At 33.3% G+C, this 22393-nt stretch overlaps 1 long non-coding RNA gene across 1 annotated transcript; it reads left to right on the forward strand.

Moving 5' to 3' along the window:
• Window positions 1-2048: 2048 nt before the first annotated feature.
• On the forward strand, window positions 2049-21893 carry LOC145295816 (uncharacterized). The gene is made up of 2 exons (XR_013869886.1): window positions 2049-2157; window positions 19875-21893. It is a non-coding gene; the product is annotated as an uncharacterized LOC145295816 (long non-coding RNA).
• Window positions 21894-22393: the final 500 nt, after the last annotated feature.

Genomic DNA, 22393 nt, shown 5'->3' on the forward strand with positions numbered 1-22393 from the left:
CCCTTTGTATAAAAAGTCCAGTAGTATATGTGTTTATTCTTTTTGTTTAAGATAATGGGGGGGGAGAAATGTTAGTTTTGTTTTAGCATTTAATTAACAATAAATAATCAGTGAATAGTCCCTTATGGAAATAAGTCCATCAGTCTCTGGCATTTATTTTGTTTTAAGACATAATATTGTTTGTTTTCCTTAAATATGATCCATTATAAACAATATTTAATAATTTAGTAATTATAGAAAAACGAACCTTTTTGTGGTTAATTAAGTTCAAAAATGTGTTGCAGCGGGTCGGGAAGTGGTATGGTGATATGAGCCAATCGACTATACAATTATAAGGTAGACACAGAGGGGCACGAGCCTTTTCTAGTCTCACACAAAAACACGCGTTCACATCTTAAGCTATATTACTTGTCATACACATACGCGCACACAAATATACGCGCGCACGTCCACACACGTACATATATTCACGTTTGTGTATATACACTCATATTCACGTGTATACACGTGTATACACACACACACGCTAACGCTGTCATGGTCCGGTTATCCATACCAGTGCTTACTAACGTTCAGCAGTCCTGTTGTCTGGGTACCTCCTCCAGTTGCCTACTGACGTCAAAGCGGATCCTGCTTTACTTGGACTAACCACAATCTCCAGTTCTTTCGAATTTGCCGCTTACATTTTATTTCTTTTTAGTAAATAAAAAGCGATTCGTCGTCTTTAAACATTTTAAGCGTCTGTCATTTTTCTTTTGCTATTGCTGCTACCGTTTTGCCTCTGTAGAGGACTAGGATATATAAATCCTAATTCATTTACAAAAGAAAATAATGAAACGAATGGAATGAAGGAAACAAAAACTCAATTGCTGGATAAAATAAACATGTCGTTTATTTACTGTTGAAAAATGAATGTTTTAGGTATAACACGTGTTCATGTCCGCGTTCGGGTGTAATAATCGTTTGTTGCAGGACTGGTGGTGTAGAAAGAAAAGGAAATGTGTATTCATCTCACGTTCGGGTCACTATCATTTGTTTGCGCGTGGGAAGAGAAGTGAGTAATGTAGTGGAAATGGGAATGATAGTCCAGCGTGTAGACAAAGATGAAGATAAAGGGTTGACATCAGTGAAGCTGTGCGCCATGTTAGCAGTCAGCTACGCAAAGGTATTCTCAGGCGCAAGTTGTATATAGAGAGAGAAAGAGTGAAAATGTCAATCCAGTTCATGGAGAGAGAAAGCATATAAGGTGTACATACTGTTTATTAGCTTTTTGCCCCACATATAGTAGCAAGTGGCGTGAGGTGCACGGGCGCGCGCCTCCCTTTCGGGAGGTGGTTGGTTTGCCGAACCTCTCAGCTCAAGGGCTGGTCCGAAAAGAAAGAAGCTGCTTATTGCTCTTGCTTTTATAGTTGCTTCCGGTGGTCTTTTGCGCATGTGTGGATTTCCTTTGAAAGAGGAAGTGACGTTGCCCATGTGTGTGTATGTGTGCGCATATGTGCGCGTATATGTGAGTACATGTGTGTACGTTAGCGTGTGTGTGTATACACGTGAATATGAGTGTATATACACAAACGTGAATATATGTATGTGTGTGGACGTGCGCGCATATGTTTGTGTGCGCGTATGTATATGACAAGTAATATAGCTTAAGATGTGAACGCGTGTTTTTGTGTGAGACTAGAAAAGGCTCGTGCCCCTCTGTGTCTACCTTATAATTGTATAGTCGATTGGCTCATATCTCCATACCACTTCCCGACCCGCTGCAACACATTTTTGAACTTAATTAACCACAAAAAGGTTCGTTTTTCTATAATTACTAAATTATTAAATATTGTTTATAATGGATCATATTTAAGGAAAACAAACAATATTATGTCTTAAAACAAAATAAATGCCAGAGACTGATGGACTTATTTCCATAAGGGACTATTCACTGATTATTTATTGTTAATTAAATGCTAAAACAAAACTAACATTTCCCCCCCCCCCCCATTATCTTAAACAAAAAGAATAAACACATATACTACTGGACTTTTTATACAAAGGGACAGTATCAGTTGCTACACCGATCGGTGATGAAGCATTTCATAACTTGACTTGAGTTAATATTTTTTTATTTTTTTTTTTTTTTGTCTGTGCGACTCCCAATATTTAACGGTAAGTCTAAAAATATAAGTTATATTCAAAATTATCTGCTCTTTTGGATTTCCGGTTCCTACACATCAGGCGAACTACAGTACAAGCAAGATATGATTCCTTCTTATTAATGATTAGAACAAAATCTTTACACTAAGTAACCGCATTTTTTTTTTTTTTTTTTTTTTTTTATGACAAATAGTTTTATTATGATTGTAAACGTGAGAAGCTATTATTTTATCAAATACTCCATCGACTTTGTCTGTTTGTCAGATTTATTTCTTATTTGGTTCAAGTCCAGAATTCAACCTATTAACAAAAAAATAAATAAATACACGAGTAAACGTATCCAATAGCTAGGTAGGGCAAAAATGGCGGAAAGAATAAATAGGAGGACATAGTTTTAAAAGCAAGTTTATCATAATTGGGGGGGGGGGGCGGTACTTCTACAGTTTATCGCTGAAAATGGAGCACCTGCCATTAGAATCCGAGTGAGAAATCAGTATTTTAAACTATGGTCGAAGTAGGAAATAAATAACAAAAAAATTATTAGATATTACTTCTGAAAAGAACTATGGAAAAAGTAAATAAAGTGAAAGAACATATATTCGTAATCATTTAATTGGAAATGTTTTGATTTAATTAATGAAAACGGGAAAGTTTTTCATGAAACGTATATTATTAAAAACAGAAAATGAAAAATACATTATTAAAAACAGAAATTTAAAATGACATATTCATAATTGTGTAAACTGGGCGAGCGCCATTTGAAATCCAAAAAATTTATTGTTTAAAAATGTATCAAAATATAATTGTAAAGACATTTATTTAGGCACCGCCAAAAATGGCCGCAAAATCAAGTTGTTGTTGTTTTTTTTAAACTAAATTGCATTTATTAAAATCCATTATTTCTGAGTAACTTTTTTTTTTTCCTGAAAGATAAAAACCCTGAATTTTATCATATAGAAAACAGAATAATGTAAAACTTTTTCGACTATTTTTAATTAAATTTTAAATGTTAAATTTCCCCAAAAAGTTAACAATCGACATTTTTTGTCTTGCACAAAAAACGTACTTAAATATTTAAAAAAAAAAAGGTTTTTGAATTAATTTATTTATTTATTTATTGTCTAACTAAGATTTAGGATGATTTTCTAAGAGAATATGCAAAAATATTATAATATAAGTACCTGAATTTCAAATAATTCCACTTATTCATATAGGTAACCAGATATTTCGCGTCGATGTAGAGTCTACATCGACTCTGTTTACGTTTGCGTTTGATAAAAAGAAAACTATGGAAGACAAACAGGCCCAAAAAAACTTATTTTTCAGTGACGAAAATTTCAATGTGTTATTAAGCTGAGGCTGGCCAGTACCAGATGGGTGACCATTTGTATGAGTTTGGTTTTTAATGTGTATGTGTGTGGGGGCCAGGCTCCCCAAAATGGGGGGGGGGGCAATTTAAAGCAGAATAAAAAAAAAATTATTTCAGTGCGTTTGGTCCACCGTAGTCGAAAGGCGGCAAACGTTTTCAAACAGGATCGAAAAAAATGATGCTATTTTTAACACAAAGGGCACAATATTTATCGAATTTTTTTTTTTTTTGTATCAATTATTCAAAGCATGCCCTGTTTAATAATGGTCATGCATTATTTGGCTCGCTAAAAAAAATTGTTAATTTATTTATCAAAAATTTTAAAATGGCTTTTTTCGTATAAATATTTAAAAAAATTTTTTTTTGTTTTGCTTAACTTAAATTAAGTATTTTACTTAACATATTCACCGAATTTCACACTTCAAAACTCAAAAGCGGGAAAATTAAACACAATCGAAGTTCTGATATTCAGACGTCAAAATAAGGTATGCAAACAATTTTTTTTTTTTTTAATCTATAATCCTGTCCCTTACAACAACACAATATGTTTTGTTCAGTTTCAGATGATTATTTTAAGCATATTTGTTCCTACTTCAAAACAAGGGGAGGGGTTGTAAGCAAAAAAAATATATATATAAATATAGTTTATGAAAAATAAGTACACTGTTATAAAGTTCATTCTTCTCCTAATAATCGCTGAAAATTTTGTATTGATCGGATAATTACCTGATTTTTGGTACATTTTTAAAAAGAGGGTCCGTCAAAAAGTACTGACCTGCCCCCCCCCCCCGATTGAAAAGTTTGCGTAAGAAAATATAGTTTTAATAAAACATTTTTTTTTTTTTTTTTTTTTTCCTGCTTCGGTCATAGTTTAAAATACTGATTTCTACCTCTGATTTTAACAATAGGTGGCCAAAAGAAAATGGCGTCTCCATTTTCAGCGATAAATTGTAAAAGTACCTTTTTTTGCAGGTTGCCGACTACTTTTTTATTGTATTTAAAAAACTAAAATTCATTTTCAAAAGGAAAAAATATTTGTACACGTGAGGGGGGAAAAAAGTTGTAATGAAAAATGTTTTCACAGCAATTATATTCCGTGATCATTATATGATAAATACTAAAACTTTCATTAAAATTGGTTAGTTTCCTGATTTCTGGTGAATTTTTAAGTAAAGGAAGGGTAAATTGTTTATACATTTTGAGCATCGGCATTCATTTTCCACACACATCCCAATAGCTTAGACACCGCCCAAAATGGCCGAAAAATCAAGTTGTTGTTTCTTTAAAACGAAATTACATTTATTAAAATCCATTATTTCTGAGTACCCTTTTCCCCCTCAGAAAGATAAAACCCTAAATTTTATCATATAGGAAGCAGAATAATGTAAAACATTTTCTACTAATTAAATTTTAAATGTTAAATTTTCTCCAAAAGTTAACAATTGACATTTTTTGTCTTGCACAAAAAACGTCTATAAATAGTTAAAAAAAAAAAAAAAAAAGAAAAGGTTTTTGAAATAATTTATTTATTTATTTGTTGTTTAACTAAGATTTAGGGTGATTTTCTATGAGAATATGCAAAAATATTATAATATAAGTACCTGGATTTCAAATAATTCCACTTATTAGTATAGGCAACCAGTTACTTCGCGTCGATTTAGACAACGTTTACATTTGTACTTGATAAAAAGCAAACTATGGAAGACAAACAGGCCAAAAAAACTTATTTTTCAGTGACGAAAATTTCAATGTATTATTAATGCTGAGGCTGGCCAGTACCAGATGGGTGACCATTTGTATAAGTTTGGTTTTTAATGTGTATGTGTGTGGGGGCCAGGCTCCCCAAAATTGGGGGCGATTTAAAACAGAATAAAAAAAAATTATTTCAGCGCGTTTGGTCCACCGTAGTTGAAAGGCGGCAAACGTTTTCAAACGGGATCGGAAAAATGATGCTATTTTTAACACAAAGGGCAGGCACAATATTTATCGAATTTTTTTTTTTTTGTATCGATTCTTCAAAGCATGCCCTGTTTAATAATGGTCATGCATTATTCGGCTCGCTAAAAAAAATTGTTAATTTATTTATCAAAAATTTTAAAATGGCTTTTTTCGTATAAATATTTAAAAAACAAAAATTTTGTTTTGCTTAACTTAAATTAATTATTTTACTTAACATATTCACCGAATTTCACACTTCAAAACTCAAAAGCGGGATAATTAAACACAATTGAAGTTTTGATATTCAGACGTCAAAATAAGGTATGGAAACAACTTTTTGGGTTTTTTTTTAAATCTATTATCCTGTCCCTTACAACAACACAATATGTTTTGTTCAGTTTCAGATGATTATTTGAAGCATATTTGGAACCCCCTCAAAACGAGGGGGGTTGTAAGCAAAATATATATATATATATAAATATCGTTTATGAAAAGTAAGTACACTGTTATAAAGTTGATTCTTCTCATAATAATCGCTGAAAATTTCGTATTGATTGGATAATTACCTGATTTTTGGTAGATTTTTAAAAAGACGGTCCGCCAAAAAGTACTTACCTGCGCCCCCCCCCCAGTTTTGGCGGTGCCTACAACTGGGTTGCCAGGCTGTAATAAATATTTGAAGCCAAACCTTCCAGAAAAAAGGCCAAATTGTTATATGTAGCCACATTTTTACAAACAAAAAGGCCAAATTGTTATATGTAGCCACATTTTACAAACAAAAAGGCGATATTGAAAAATAAAGTGTGTGTGTGTGTAAATATATAAAAGCTACTTATTTGCGGAAAATTTAAATGCTATATTCGTTTTCAGCATGCCCGAAAACCTTAAGAGGTTGTCATTTTAAAGAAAAATGTTAAGGTGAAAACAAGATAAAAATTTACAAAATGCATCACAATCAAATTCTTTATCGAACCACTTAATTATTATTATTATTATTATTATTATTATTATTATTATTATTATTTACATATCCTCAGTTAAAAAAAAAACGGGTTTGTTTTACAGATTCAAAAAAATGGTCTTGACAATAAATTCAAATTTCACAATATCTTTTTTATTTAATTGTTAGGTGAAAGTACAGAATAGTTAACAAAACACCCTTCCTTCCCAATGTTAAGAATAACATTATTTCAACATGGTAGCATAAGTGCACAAGTATCTTTTATTTGTTATATATTTGTTTTGTTTTTTTACCACTAAAAAACAATTCTATCTTAAATACAAGTAAGAAGTTATAAATACAATGATAACAGAAACGCATGTACTTAGTACATTTTGTTTTTTAATGCTTTTAGTACATGTGTACTAAAAGCGTTAAAAACAACAAAATAGTATTGTTTGGAAATCCAAATTTGAAAAATTTTTAAATAATTGTTTAAAATTGACAAACTCAGAATAACAAATGAAACTGATTTTTCTGCTTTCGTTTTGAAACAGTTTTTCTATTTTTAAGAAAATACAAACCCCTGTTAATGCGCTGACTTCAGTCAGTTGAGCGGAGCGCCGATCAATGCATTAGCACATAGAGAGCCATTTGCCCCATTAAGCGGATTTGAATTTCTATAAAAGATAACATTTAAAAGAAATTTCTGCACAATTAATATTTATCAAATATTTACATATTATACATGACAATAATTCTGAAACTATTATCTATATGAAAATGGATGATATATACCGATTTGTCTTATCAATTTTGAAGTATTCTTCATCAACTTTGCTCGGTCGTAACTTTGCTTCCTGTGGTCATGAAAATATAAATCAAAGTCGAGTAGAGATGAACTTCTATGCTTATATCTAGCCTGTAAAATTTCAGCCATATCCAATCAAATTTGACCCCACGCATGTGTATCCAAACGTAATGTATAAATGTAAACATTGTGAAAACAGTTTCCCTTTTTTGCTGTCATCATTTTTTACCGTTTTTTTTTTCATTTTTTACTTGGAGCATAAAAACATTGAACGCATAAAAGAAAAAATTAACATCACTGGAATGCTTATTCTATTCTCTTTCCATCAATGTAATTCTTGAAAATATTGACCCACAAATAAAAATAAAATCGCATTAGGTATGTAATATTGCTGATGTCCACGAGAATACAGCATAAAGAAAACATTCAATGTTCAAAAAAGGGTAATTTGTTTTTTCTTTTTGCCTTTCACATTCACCTTAATTTGACGATATTTATGGGTTTTCGGGCATTTGGAAACAAATTACATGTAAAATTTTTGTTGACAAATAGTCTTGCGGTGAGCAAAATGTGTGCACATGCATTGTGTGGCTTGCTGTTGAAAAGCATAACATTATTGCGTACAAACTATTTGTAGGCAACAATTTTACATGCGATATTCATTTTCAGAATACTCAAAAACCAATCCATATCTTCAAATCACCATGAACAAATAAATTTCCAATTTTTTTTTATTGTATTTTGTTTTTTGTTTTTCTTTCTTTAAAATATTAACAAGACGCAAATATTTGGGAGCTAAACTCTTCAATATATAAATATATATGAAATGCGTCGGTTTAAAACTGTTAAATTTTTTTACTATAATTGGGGGATATAATTCCCAAAATTTGGACGATCTTATTTATAACTACGCATTAGGACAATCAACCTATGAGAAGCCTCTGACCTCATTATAAAAATATCTAATTTTGGTTTCAAGTCAGTTCACTATCGATCTTAATCTTGACACAACTGAACCACTGCTGATCCTGACTACATTGATTCTTTGTTGATCTAATGCCACCATTTTTGTTCTAAAGACATATTAAATACTCAAGATCATGACTGCATTGAATGTTCTCCAATTTCATTCACTACCGCCATCTTTGTTCAACATAATGACTCAACACTTAATAGGTTATGCACCCAGCCATTGACTTTGCTTTGATGGATAGAAATCTAAATTCAAATTGTGGCAAGTGAAATTTCTTGGGTATTTAAGGATATGAAAGCTGTTCAGCATGGTGGTAGGGCTGGGCTTACCTTTGACTCATCATCATCACCACCAACACCACCATCTGTACCTGTAAACATTTAGTGCATACCTCATCTAGCAAGGAAACAATAAGTGTAAAACGACTGTTGACCTGAAAACTTAGAAACTTGCCTCCATGAAAGTACATATGACTGAAAACTTAGAAACTTGCCTCCATGAAAACTTAGAAACTGCCTCCATGAAAGTACATATAGATGGACAAGAATGTAGTTGTCTGGTGCTCACATATGCTGGCAAGTAAAGACGTGTGCCACTTTTGGAAGTGGAAGTCAGCAGGAGTCCTAATGGCAGAGAGATAGATGTTGAATTACCAAGAATATGGTGGAATAAAGGTGGAGGTTGTCTTAGTTCTGCTATCAACATCAATGTTTTTGTTGTAGATAAACAGCTGTTGAGATTCGACCTACTGTTGGGAATTGATGCAATCAAGGAACTCGGTGGCATATATCTTACAGAATCAGACAAAGCACATTTTAAAGGCCTGAGCAGATGCATTGCATCTCGATCGGCAAACCAGATTTAAGCATAACATGATTACAGTGACAAAGCATGAACTGCATCATGGAAATGGGCAAACGGTTATTCTCTCAGTGAACTTACTAACAGGGAGCAAGAATATGTTGTAGCTTGTCATGTCAGGGATGCCTATGAGAATGAGTTCCTACAGTGGCAGTGAAATAGATGACTATTGCCATATCCAGCAGAAGAACTTAGTCCACCCAAAGCTCTAATTTTCTTAATGGCAGTTGAGTAGGAGCATAAGCAGAAGATGCATCTTGTGTTTGATTACTAGTTAATGTAACTTTTGTGGATGCTTTCACTGCCAATGCAGAAACTGAGAGAGTGGTGGCTGGGTTTGCGAAATGCATGTCTTCAAATCCATGTTGACAAGGCGCTATGGCAATTTCAAACAGTGATCTTTAGGGTTACTACGGTTGGGATTTTGGCTGAATAAGGAGCTACTTATTCTAAAGTCCGTTGTACATGCTTTCGCATCTGAAGACCATACAATCAAAAGTACCATATCAGCATATGTTAATGACATTTTCGTTGATGAAAGCATAGTTTCTGCACTGCATGTGCAACAACCTTTTTTGGACTACAGTTTGGTGTTCAAAGGTCTGATCCAACTGAGAGATGAAGCAAGAGTTCTTAGCTTACAGGTTTGGCAAAAACGATGACAGTCTCTGATGGAAACGAAGACTCCCTGGAAGACCTCATCAGTTTGCGCTGTATTTAAGAATTCAGGTGATAAGTCATCTCCCTCTTAGTACAGACCAATAAGTCTCCTGTGTGTTATGAGTAAGTTATATCCCACAGGATTAGTGAATCTCTTGACAAAGGCTTCCTTTCTAGGGCAATTGCTCTTGACATATCAAAGACCTTCGACAAGGTATGGCATAAGGGTCTACTTCACAAGATTTCCAGCTACGGTATAACTGGAAATGTTTTCTCAATTATTAACTCATTTCTCTCCGATAGGCTCATAAGAGTAGTGGTAGATGGGCAAAAATCGGAGGCCTGCAATATAAATGCTGGAGTCCCTCAGGGGTCAATCCTGGGCCCAACTCTCTTCCTGATCTACATCAATGACCTCCCTAAACACAAACTTAAATCATTCGTTGACATCTATGCTGATGACACGACCATCTACGGCAACACATCAAAGGCTGTAAATGACAAAGTTCTCTCTGATTCTCTCTCCTCTGATTTTGAGCGCGTGGTTCAGTGGGGGAAGACGTGGCTGGTTACCTTTAATGCATCCAAAACGAAACTCCTATCCTTACATCATCAACGCTCTGATCCCCATCTGGCATCAATTGTGATGGATGGCTCTCGTCTGGGTGAGGCCCCTTGTTTTGACAAGCTTCTGGGTTTGACCTTTACTCCTGATCTGAAATGGAACACGTACATCAAGTCTGTTGCCAAGATCGCTGGAAAGATGGTGGGATCCTTCTACTGCTCCAGAAGATATCTCATTACTGATGCAATTCTCTATCTATATAAAAACCAAGTATGTCCAAGAATGTAATACTGTTGCCATATCTGGGAAGGAGCTGCTAAAATCAGCCTATCCTGCCTTGACAGAGTACAAAATAGACTTCGTGGCTTAGTGGGGGGATGCCCTTTTCTCTACCCTGTAACCTCTCTCCCACGGAAGAGATGTTGTGAGCCTATCCTTGTTTTATCGTTATTTCCATGGCAGGTGTTCATCTGAACTCGAATCTCTGGTCCCCCTTCGCCAATCTTTCACGAAAAACACCCGTCTAGCTGAATCCACTGTGAAAAATTTCCCCCACTCTTTATCTGTGCCTAAATCAAAACGTGGATTCCATGAACAAAGATTCTTTCTTAGAACTGCACGCTTGTGGAACTCTGTTCCGTCTGCCTGCTTCCCACCGGACTTTGACTTGGATGTCTTCAAGTCCAACGTTAACAAATTCCTAATGAACCGCCCCCTTAAGTAAACACTTCATCAAATCTCCACACTAACGTAATGTACTTGCAATAACCCTTATCCCTGAGTGGCTTCCGGGCCTTGATAAGTGGTGATCACTGTGTAAAAAAAAAAGTCAAATTCCTTAAATCTTTGATAGATTGACCTATCAGCACATATTTTCTCTCTGTGGCAAACTTGTTGGTTACTTTTGTGTATGGTTTGCTCAGAGCGGAAGTTGCATTTATCAAGCACTTGCCAACTACAGTAACAAATGGCTGGAATGATAGGATCAAAAACTTTTCTCTATGTCACATATTGGCAGAGACTCTGTGCAGAGTATGAAAAGCAGATCTTGTTGGAAGAAAGTAGTTTATGGACGTTGAAGAAATTACAATCTGGATTGATGCAAGCTGCATAGCTACAGGAATGGCATTGGAAGTACATGGAACAGTTATTGAGGATGCATGTTTCTATATCCAACTAATGATGCTCAATATATAAATCTAGCTGAACACGATGTGGCATGCAAAAGAGTCAATTTTACCCTTCAGTGAAAGGTAACAGTGTTACACTTAGTTACTGATTCTGCATGCGTGCACAGATGGATTTTTGACACTTTAACTAGGAAGGCATGTGTGAACATGAACACAGCTGATGAGATGCTAGTTGTTATGTGTGTAGACATTGATATAAAATGGAAAAACGACACAGAGTTAGATAGAAATCAAATATACTTTATTGCTGGTCATGCTGGAAGTCGCACTCTCCCTCCAAGGTAAATTAATTCATGAGGGAAGTCAGTAGAGGAAGTGCACCTCTACAACGAGAGTTACACAGACAAGAGGCAGTTCATTGTTTATACACGTAACACAAGTCAGGTGATAGAAGCCTAGCCTGATAAAAGAATATGGATTGATCATAGATGTGAAATTTGTGAAATTCTATCAAGACTTCACAGATAGTCTCACCAGAATACAGTGTAGGTGGAGGGATCTGCTCAAGGAAAAAAAAGTCAGTGCTTAAGGGTGGTGTAGTGGTTGGAGGATGATTGGATGAGGATCAGGTAGATGACATATATCATCAAAGTGGACATCTGGAGATGAAGCAGATCTTATACTTTGCCAGATCGATTGATCCGCAAGTGTCTAAAAAAATTGCTAAATCAGTTGTGAAAGCCTATGAAATCTGCTAATCAGTAAATCCGGCACCTGTTTGCTGGGAAAAAGGAAAACTTGGCATGAAGAGTAACTGGAGCAGATTGGCAATGGACATAATCCACAATTTTGAGAATTTTCTTGCTATCATCGACTGTGGTTCCTCTAGATTGGCAATATGGTGGCCACTGTGTTGACAAAATGTAACCTCTGTTATCTGACAGTTGGAGTATGTTTTCCTTGAGCAAGGTCCCCTGATGGAAATACTGGTTGAGAATGACACTGTATTCACTAGTAAGGACTTTGGCGAATTTGCAAAGAATTGGAATGTGCATCTGTAGCTTTTCTGTATATACTCACCAAGTGGACATGGAATTGTAGAAAGATGTCATAGGACTATATAGACCATTACAACCAAAAAGAATTGTTGAATATTGGAGGCGATCTACTGACGCATCATCCCAAATGATGATGTTTCACTTTTCACTGTGTCTCTTGACATATTGTAGATAGATACCAAGTCCAAATAAAGGGTGTTGAAGCTAACCTGCTACCTGAATCAGAGGTTACTGGAGGGAAGTATAAAAAACAAACAGCGTTTTGTTAAAAACCCATGCACGAACACAAAAGGGTTAGACACAAGGTCGGTTATTAATGTTTTCTTTAATTCGTTTTTTCCCCATAAGCAATTATGTAACATTTATTATTACAATATTATGGGGAATCAGAAAAACAGGCGACTTGACGTCCTCAGTAATCAGTGTCAGATAAAAATTTGCATCATACTTAATTATTTTTACATAAAATAATAGATAAAATATTATTATTATTATTCTTTCCCTGTTCTGAATTATTTTTAGTATTATAAAAATATATTACTTTATGAAATATTTATTTTAAAATAGTTTTTAGAAAATTAAATCAATTTTTATCTGACACTGTTTGCCATGGACGTCAAGTCGCTTATTCTTCTGCTTCACCAACTATTATTAAATTATGAAATATTTTTTTATTAAATTTTTAAAGCAAGTTATACCTAATTTTAAAAAAGACCGAAAATGCCATATTCCAAAAAATTTACATAAATTGATCAAGTACATTTTTTTATGAACAACGTTCAGAAGTTGTGAAATTGTTTTACCAAAATCAGGGGCAATTGTTTTGACTCAAAGAGCTTATCGACATTTTTATGTAAGAGATAGCCCAAGCCATATCTTAAAGAAAAAAGAACCCTGCAAAAACTGAAGAAAAACATCAGGAACGAAATAAGAGAGTTGAATCGCAATCCAGAGATTTTGCAATCTTTCATGAATAATGTTTTCAGAAGTTCAAGTGTAACATGAACCGACATCTTGCTGCCCAACTTCCCACATAGTACCCCTGTAGATTATGTCCCTGATAGTAGCCCCCTACATCAAAGTGGCAATGTTTGGTGAAAATGTAATATAAAAAAAATGTTTTGGAAAGAGCACAAATACTTGAAGCTGAAAATGGGCAACATTTAAAAGACATGTTTTCATAATTTATTTATGAAAAAAATGTCTTTTAAATGTTGGCCATTTTCAGCTTCACATATTTGTTTGAATTTTGCATTTTTTTTTTTTTTTAATTACCAATGTCTTAGTCAGATTGTGTTAAAATTACAGAAAGATATAAAAATAAAGAATCTATTTAAGTTCAAAACTCTTCAGTGACTTCTTGGACCCCTGTATTAATTGTACCCATTATAAGATTTGAATTTGATCTCTACTTTTGGAGAGGTTCTTAAGGGGGGTAACCATTTATGAATTATAAAGATGGTAAAACAAGATATGCTATCTTTATTTTTTCATAAAATTTGAGTTTCTTAGTTAAAAAGACCAATTTACATGAAATTTAGAATATTATTGTTGCATTATGGGTATGTTTATCATAGAGATTTTCTATTTCTGAATTTTTTAGTTGGGTTTAACTCTGAGCCAACTCCTTTTATGTATTTTTGTTTACATTACAAAACATATTTTGTCGATGGTACTGTGTAGTTCCTATGTACCTGCATCCTCACAAAAGCAGAGTTAGAAGAAGGTCAGTTTTTATTGTTTTTACTTCAATTCAATTCTTCCCCACAAATAATTATTTAGCACTCATTATTTATAGGAATTCTCACAGGTCATAATCAGAGATTATTCACTGACAAAAACTGTTGGCGTTCCCTGAATCTGGGTGACAACAATTCTCTCTAAATTTTTAATAGGTTTTTGAAGCATTTCTCATTCAGAAAGTTGTCAAGATGCTTGAAAAAATGGTAGTCAGTAGATGAGAGGCCTGGAGAGTATAACAGATGAGGCAGAATTTTGTAACCCACTTCGTTCAACTTTTGCAGGGTTGGTTTAGCAACATGCGGTCAGGCATTGTTGTGGAAGAGAATTGGGCCTTTTCTGTTGACTAATACTAGGTGTAAATTTTCTGATGCATTTCATCCATTTGTTGACAGTACTTCTCTTGTAATAGTTTAGCCAGTATTCAAAAAACTGTAATGGATTGAAGTGGTCGCTAACAACCAAACAGCACGACCTTCTTTTTGTGCCACTCTGTCAGCATTTAACCACTGAGCTAAGCATTTCTAGTTGTCATAAAGAATCCACTTCTCATCGTAAATCACAACCCAGTCAATAAATATGTCATTCCTGTTGTGTAAAAGAAAGGGAGATGACATAATTGCATTTCTTTTGGTTGTCGTTCAATTTGTGAGTCACTCATTTATCAAGTTATTTTGTCATTCCAATCTCTCTCAAGTAGTTGGAAATCGTTGTATACATTACATCTAATTCAGAAGTAAGTTTTAAAACAGATGTGTATGGATTGACTTTTACTAAGGCTCTTAATTTATCGATGTCAACATCTGATGGCTGAATACTACACTCATCATCTTCAAGAATCTTGTTGTTGCCACAAAATTTCTTAATTGTGCTGTACGTTCAGTAGTGGTTGCTGGGTCAAACACTTTGTTGATATCCCGAGCTGTTTCAGCAGCTTTTTGACCTAGCTTGCATTGAAATTAGAAAATTGTGAGAATTTGCTTTTTTTAATCTTATATTCAACATTCTAAAGAGAATACAATTGATTTAAAACGATTTTGATTTAAATGATAAGATAGAGCGAAAGATGCTCTTTAAAGTGATATATAAAGTAAAGATATTATAAAAAAAACTTATTTGAAAATACATCATTTGAAATCAAAATTAAAAATTCCAGAAAACCCTTTTTCTCAACGTAATAGTTGTTTTTGTACGCAAGTGTTTTCCTTAAAATTTCTGCTGTTTTCAGCATTACCGTCTGTTGTATAGTTTCAGCCATCTCCTTGATTTCGATTTCTCCTTATTTTTTCCACGTTCTTTGAGTATGTTCCTTTTTTTGTTCTTCTTTTCTTGTCTGACTTGTACCTGACTTTTTTTTACATATGAGAAATATTTCTTTTTGTTAAATTAAACAATCCAGTTTGGCATGAAACAACGCTTTTGTTTTTTTAAGTATGATCAAAAATCTGTATGTTGTACATACCTATTACGAAACAACAATATAATATTCTAAAAATAACGAAAAATCACCATTTTATTTTTATAAAAACAATTATTCTAAGCGCTTAATAGAAATTTGTATGTATTACAACAGAAATCTTTCAAATTTTAATTGTTGAGTTATCTCCTTTGTTTCTTGAAATTATTTTCTAGATAGTGACATGAGACACACACTACTCTCTTATAAAATTTGATTTTCTTATTTTAAAATAAACTTCTTTAAACATCCAACATTTAACTTATCATTTGGCAATCGATCATGTGTTTTGTTTTTTCCCATCTAGATGCCTATTGTCAGGTTCATTATTTTTATTTGAATTGACTTTTCCTATGTCTACTAATTTATCTTGTTTCTTGCATATCATCGCCGGGTGCACCCATTCTTGTCAAAATGATTTGTCATACATATAGACCAGATATATCAGGTTGATTATATTTGTTCAAACGATCTTTTCGGACATCTAATAATCATTTTATGTTTTTTCTTTGATCTTGCCACCAGGTGCGCTTATTTCTATTTTTTTTTTATTTATTTGCCTTTACAATTCCCACTAAAAAGCAGAATTTCTGATTGAAACAAAAATAAAAATTGCTCCAATCTAGAAAGTCTTTTTTTCACTGACCGATGACTGACCAGGTATAGTGTACTATCAGAAAAGATAGTATACATTTTTCCTAACCAAAAAAGGCTTACAGGATAGTGATGCTGTCCTCCAAACTCCTGCTAAGTCTGTGTAATCTTACTTGTTAGATATTATCAAAAGCATACATATAGTTTCCATAAGCATTAAAAACAAAACTCTGGTCTGTTAAATGGTTTGTCTGTCTTGACTATGGCCTGTCTAGTATTTTTGCCTGAAAAACACAAGAAACAATGATATATATTCATTATTAAGATTATTGAATTATCTTAAAAACCAGCGGTAGAAAAATTTTCCAGAAAATTTATTCATGATAATGATATTTGATGTCAAGTATTTGTTCTTTATACTGAATAATTGTTGACAGACTGGTTCTTGTTAGATCACTGAAGTTTAGAGATGGTGAGCCTGACTAGTACTAAATAGGACACCTTTTGGGGAGACTACTATGCTAGAAAATTACTCATTCTAGAGAGTATCATTTATCATTACAAAACCACACAGTATCTATGCATGGAGTATCGTTACCACATTTGGGCTGGTGCATCTACTACTTGTCTCTCATTCTTAGACAGAATCAAAAAGAGTCTAAAATTTAATAGGACTTACACTATTGGGCAAGCTCCAACTTCTGTCTTATACAGTGTCAGGTCATCCTTGGATGGTGTAGTATCAGTTAACCTTCATCTGATGTTCTAGAGGGTTAGCATACAGAGGGTAGATTGAGGTCCTTCGGTCCTGCGTAGTCAATAATCTAATAAAATAAAACGGTTGGAAAAACAAACCGGTTAGAATAAGCACATTGGCCCTGTACAGCAATTTTCTAGTAATAAATTACTTACTTCCAATTTTTCATGAGCCAGCACAAAAATAGTAATGCTCAGAAAATTCTCATGAGAATGCTTATGCCAGTGAGCAATTTGGTTTAACCGGAGATAATGAAACAAAATAAACTTGTTTATTTTTTTTTATTTCTGAAAGAAATCATTTCTGATTAATAAAGTTTTAATCTCATAACTGGACGAGTTATAGAAAAGTTTAAATAATTATATGCAAATAGAAGTTTATTCATTTTGTTTGCAAAGTAGTATTATATAAGAAATGTACTTGTTATACTTTGAATGTCACCAATGAAGAGTTTCAGTTTATTTGTAAAGACACATTCGTAGTAACTGGAATTTTCGTCTTTTAAAATATCCTAAACACGTTTCTAATTTAACCCTTTAAAATAGTACACACAAAAATTCATGACATTTTATTTCTGTGTATTATCATAATAAGGAAACAATTTATTATAGTTTGAATTTCCTTAAAAATTCATGTGATTAGAATATTCATGCTGCTGATATGAACTTTCATAAAAAATTTTATGCAATATAAATAGCAGAGTAATATCATAATAAGAAACATACTCGTTATAGTTTGAAATTTATCAATAATGGATTTCAGTTTATTTGATCCTTTAATATTTGCTCCTAGACCAAACTAAAACATGTTTATAATCTTACAAATTTCACAAAAAAGTTTGCCAATTAATAACCTACATCATAGTTGCAAATTATTTGCCAAGGAAAAGTTATACAAGTAAATAATATTTCGAAATGTTCTTCATTCTCTCCTGTATTCACAAATTCTTCAGTATGAAACAAATCTGAAGAACAATATTATAATAACAAATGTATTCAGATGTAATTTTTTATTAATAAAAAGGTCTATGTATTTGCTAATAGATACCTACATGATTACATCATGGTTGTACTTTGATTAAGCTTAAACATCTGACCCTTTCAATAGGTTATCAACCTTTTATGTACATCATAATAAAGTATTTCCTATATAAAAACTATTATATGAAGGGCAAACGTTTGTGTGTTTGCCTCTCTAAAAATATTTGATCATATTTCTAATTTGACCATATTCACAAACAGTTTGCTGAAAATAACGTACCTCATAGATGTGAATTATTTTCTTAGCATAATATTTTCTAGAAATGTATTTTTAAAATTCTTTCAGCATTTACGGATTTTCAGTAAAAATGACAAGGCTCAAACAGAACAGTGATATTATAAAAACAAATGTAAATTGCTATCAATAAAAATTTCAATGTAATACATCCACGATCACTTCACAAACAAACCATTTAAGTTTCATCAACAAAAATGTCAGTGTACTTGTTAATAGAGAATAACCTAATCACTGCGATGTTTGTCTCTTGGCAAAGTTTAAACATGTTTCCAATCAGGTCCTTTCAAAAATAAGATTGTCAACCATTTATCTACATCAAAATAGTAAAGTATTTCATTGACCCAAGAAAAAAATTCTGGATATTTGCAAATTTTTAAGCAAATTAAATCATTGGATTTTAAAAACATTTTCTCTTTGTGGCCTACAATATTGTTGCTATTTGCTTGGTGAAAGAACATGCATAAAAATAATTTATAGAAATGTTTTTTGAATTCTCTACTAAATTTTCAGATTTTCCAGTAAAAACAAATTTCAAAATAACGATTTAAATATTATTAAAAACTCAAGGTATATTTGTTTATAGATACCTATGTGATCGTATCAGCGTTTCCATCATGAAAACGCTTGAGCGTGTTATTAATATGGTCTTTTCAGAAACAAAATTTTATTTTTCTTTTTTATTCAATTTTCACCCCAAACAAGGCACAGTGCTACTTTGAAGCAGGGGGCTACTATCAGGGACTTAATTAGCGGGGTCATTATGAAGGGAGATGAGTAGAAAAATGTTTGTTGACATTACACTTGAACTTCTGCATATCGTTGCAGTTGGGAAAGCAGAATCCCGGAAGGGAGTTCCAAAGACCTGCAAATCTGGGGAAGAAACTATTGGAGTAAAAGGCTTTCTTGCACCTAGGGATCTCTACTGTAAAGGGATGAGACTTAGTAGCTTGTCGGGGAGGTACAAGTGTTTGCAGTTCGTCAGAGCATTCACCATTGAAGTATTTGTAGAACAGGCAGAGGTATGCAACATCTCGTCGATGGGACAGAGGCTGAAGCCTAGATGACAGTTCAGGACCTATCAGGTTGGCGACTCTCTTTTGAACCCTGTCCAGGAGCGAGAGACAAGAAGCAGATGCACCAGCCCAGATGTGACAACAGTATTCCATACATGGGCGAATGGTTGCCTTATAGAGGTATAGGATACTGTCAGGCGTAAGTAGTTTTCTAGCACGGTAGAGGGAGCCAACCTTCCTTGCAGCAGCCTTGGCAATGCTCTCAATGTATCTATTCCAGTTCATATTTCCTGTAAACGTTAGGCCGAGGAGTTTAAAAGAAGTACTTTCAGGTAATGGGTTCTTGGCCATTGCTATTAGTGGTAGAGAAGGTTTCTTGTAGTTATTGTAGGAAACAAGCTTTGTCTTAGCAGCATTGAATGTGACCAACCATTTTTGTCCCCATTCCACTACGGATTGGAGGTCATCCTCTAGTGTTTCTGCCATTTCCTTGGATATGTGTTCATTTGTTTTCCCCTCATATCTGTTATATAATTGTCAATGAAAATAAATATAAAATTCAAGGAATTTTTTTCTGTATTTGCAGATTCACCAGCAAAAACAAACACTCATTGGATTTGAATAACTTTAAATTTTTGACTGGTACTCTTGAAGAAAACATATTTGAACATTTTCTAATGGGTAAAGACTGAAAATAGGGAATCATATTCATATGAATGTGTGTGAATATTCTTTTTCCATCAACTCAAATTTGATGAAAATATACTGCATAGACATGTTTTATCAAGTGTATATTAATCCCCTTTTTAAAATTATATTTTCTGTTTTGACGTTCATAAATATAAAACCCAGAACAATAATTTTAAATGTAGTCACTTTTAAGTATTTCACTGATTACTGTTTTATTGTTTTTTTTTTTACCAAAAATAGAATACACAGAAAAATAATGGTAAAATGTCTTCTGATATTCCTAATACAAACCTGAAAATTGCTATTAGAAAGAAGCCAAATATGTCTAAAATGTCTGATTCCCTCATTTCAGGCAACGTCAAGAAAAAACATTGTACTAAAGATAAACCACATTCTTGTGAAGTATGCGGCTCTTCTTTTTCTAAAAAATCAAACTTGCTGCGACATATGCGTTCACACAGTGGAGAGAAACCCTATTCTTGTAAAGTATGTGGAGTTTCTTTTTCCGACAGGTCAGGATTGTCTGTGCATATGCGAACTCATACTGGAGAAAAACCATATAATTGTGACGTATGTGGCTCCTCTTTTTCAGTGAAATCCACATTGTCTCGGCACATGCGAACCCACACTGGAGAAAAACCATTTGCCTGTGAAGTATGTGATTCTTCTTTTTTAATCAAACCATATTTGCAGAAACATATGCGTACACACACTGGTGAGAAACCATATCCTTGTGAAATATGTGGCTCTTCTTTTGCTGACAAATCGACCCTGTTTGTACATATACGCACACACACTGGAGAGAAACCATATTCTTGTGAAATATGTTCTTCATCTTTTGCCCGGAAATCACATTTGCAGAGGCATATGCGTACACACACTGGAGAAAGACCCTACTCTTGTGACTTATGTGAATTGACTTTTTCAGGTTTATCAGCTTTGTCTGTTCATTTACGGACTCACACTGGAGAGAAACCATATTCTTGTGACACTTGTGGCTCATCATTTACACAGATATCAAATTTGCTAAGGCATACACGAAAACATACTGGAGAGAAACCCTATTCTTGTGAAGTATGTGGCCATTCTTTCTCAAGAAAATCACATTTGCAAAGGCATATGTACACACACACAGGTTAGAGGCCGTATTCTTGTGAAGTATGTGCAGCCTCTTTTTCTGACAAATTTGCATTGTCTATGCATATATACACACACACTGGAGAGAAACCACATCTTTGTGAATTATGCGAGTCTTCATTTACTCAGATCGGACATTTATTTGTACATATGCGAACACACACTGGAGAGAGACCACATTCTTGTGAAGTATGCAGCGCTTCTTTTGCCCAAAAGAGAGATTTGTTGAGACATATTCAAATACACACAGGAGAGAAACCATATTCTTGTGAAGTTTGTGGCTCTTTGTTTACACACAAGTCAAACATGACAGCTCATATGAAAATCCGTATAAAAGAAAAATTAGTAATAAAATAATCAAATATTAAATTATTTTTTATACAATTTACAAAATGAGTAGTTCTTGTTAAATATTTGATATTCATTGCACAGGATTGTCAAAACTGACTTGAAAAACATTTTTCGATTATTAAAGATTATTGTGAAATGGACGTTTATTTCTGACACAAGCAAAAGTAATGAGGAATCAGTTGAATTAAAATAATTTTTCAGATACACTTTCTTATTCGCTTTTTACAATACATAATGTAATTTTAAATTCAAGATTTTGATGATGATGATGATGATGATGATGATTTAATAATGCTTCTTGATAAAGATAAAATATTAAGGTGTTAACTGTATCTCTACTTTTGGGCAACTCTTTATAAGGAGTTATTTCATAGTTTTATATGACTCATTAATGTGGTGATATTCTGTAAATAAATCCTGTGCAATATACTTGTTTTTCATGTGTCTATCAGGCTTATGTGAAATTATAATTTATAAATTGTTTATTTTCATCATAGATTCTAATGTGTATGCATCCCTTAAGTCTATTTTTATTACATACAGAGTGGGCAATAATTAAGGTTATGGTTACTTGTTATATTTTAAATATAATACAGGGGAAATAAACTTGAAAATGAAGCAGTACTATAAGTTTAAAAATGCAATAATAAATATTAAACGTATAAATAGCAAATTAATTCCTTACATATATTATATATATATATTTAAAATGTGAACAGAGAATGTCTGTCAGAAACATGTTTATATCTATGAGGTGACGAACTAGTGTTTGATTGATTAAGGACTCAAAGGTTTTAGTAAAGAGAAGGGGGAGGCTAATGGGGTGATAATTTAGTGGGTTGTTTCGCCAGAATTTTTTAAAATTGGTACACAGAAGCAATTTTCCAGCAGTCGGTAAAGTAAAATTCACTAAGGCATTTGTTGAAG

Source organism: Euprymna scolopes, chromosome 16, assembly GCF_053919585.1.
Source record: "Euprymna scolopes isolate OS-2025 chromosome 16, ASM5391958v1, whole genome shotgun sequence".
Taxonomy (NCBI): Eukaryota; Metazoa; Mollusca; class Cephalopoda; order Sepiida; family Sepiolidae; genus Euprymna; species Euprymna scolopes.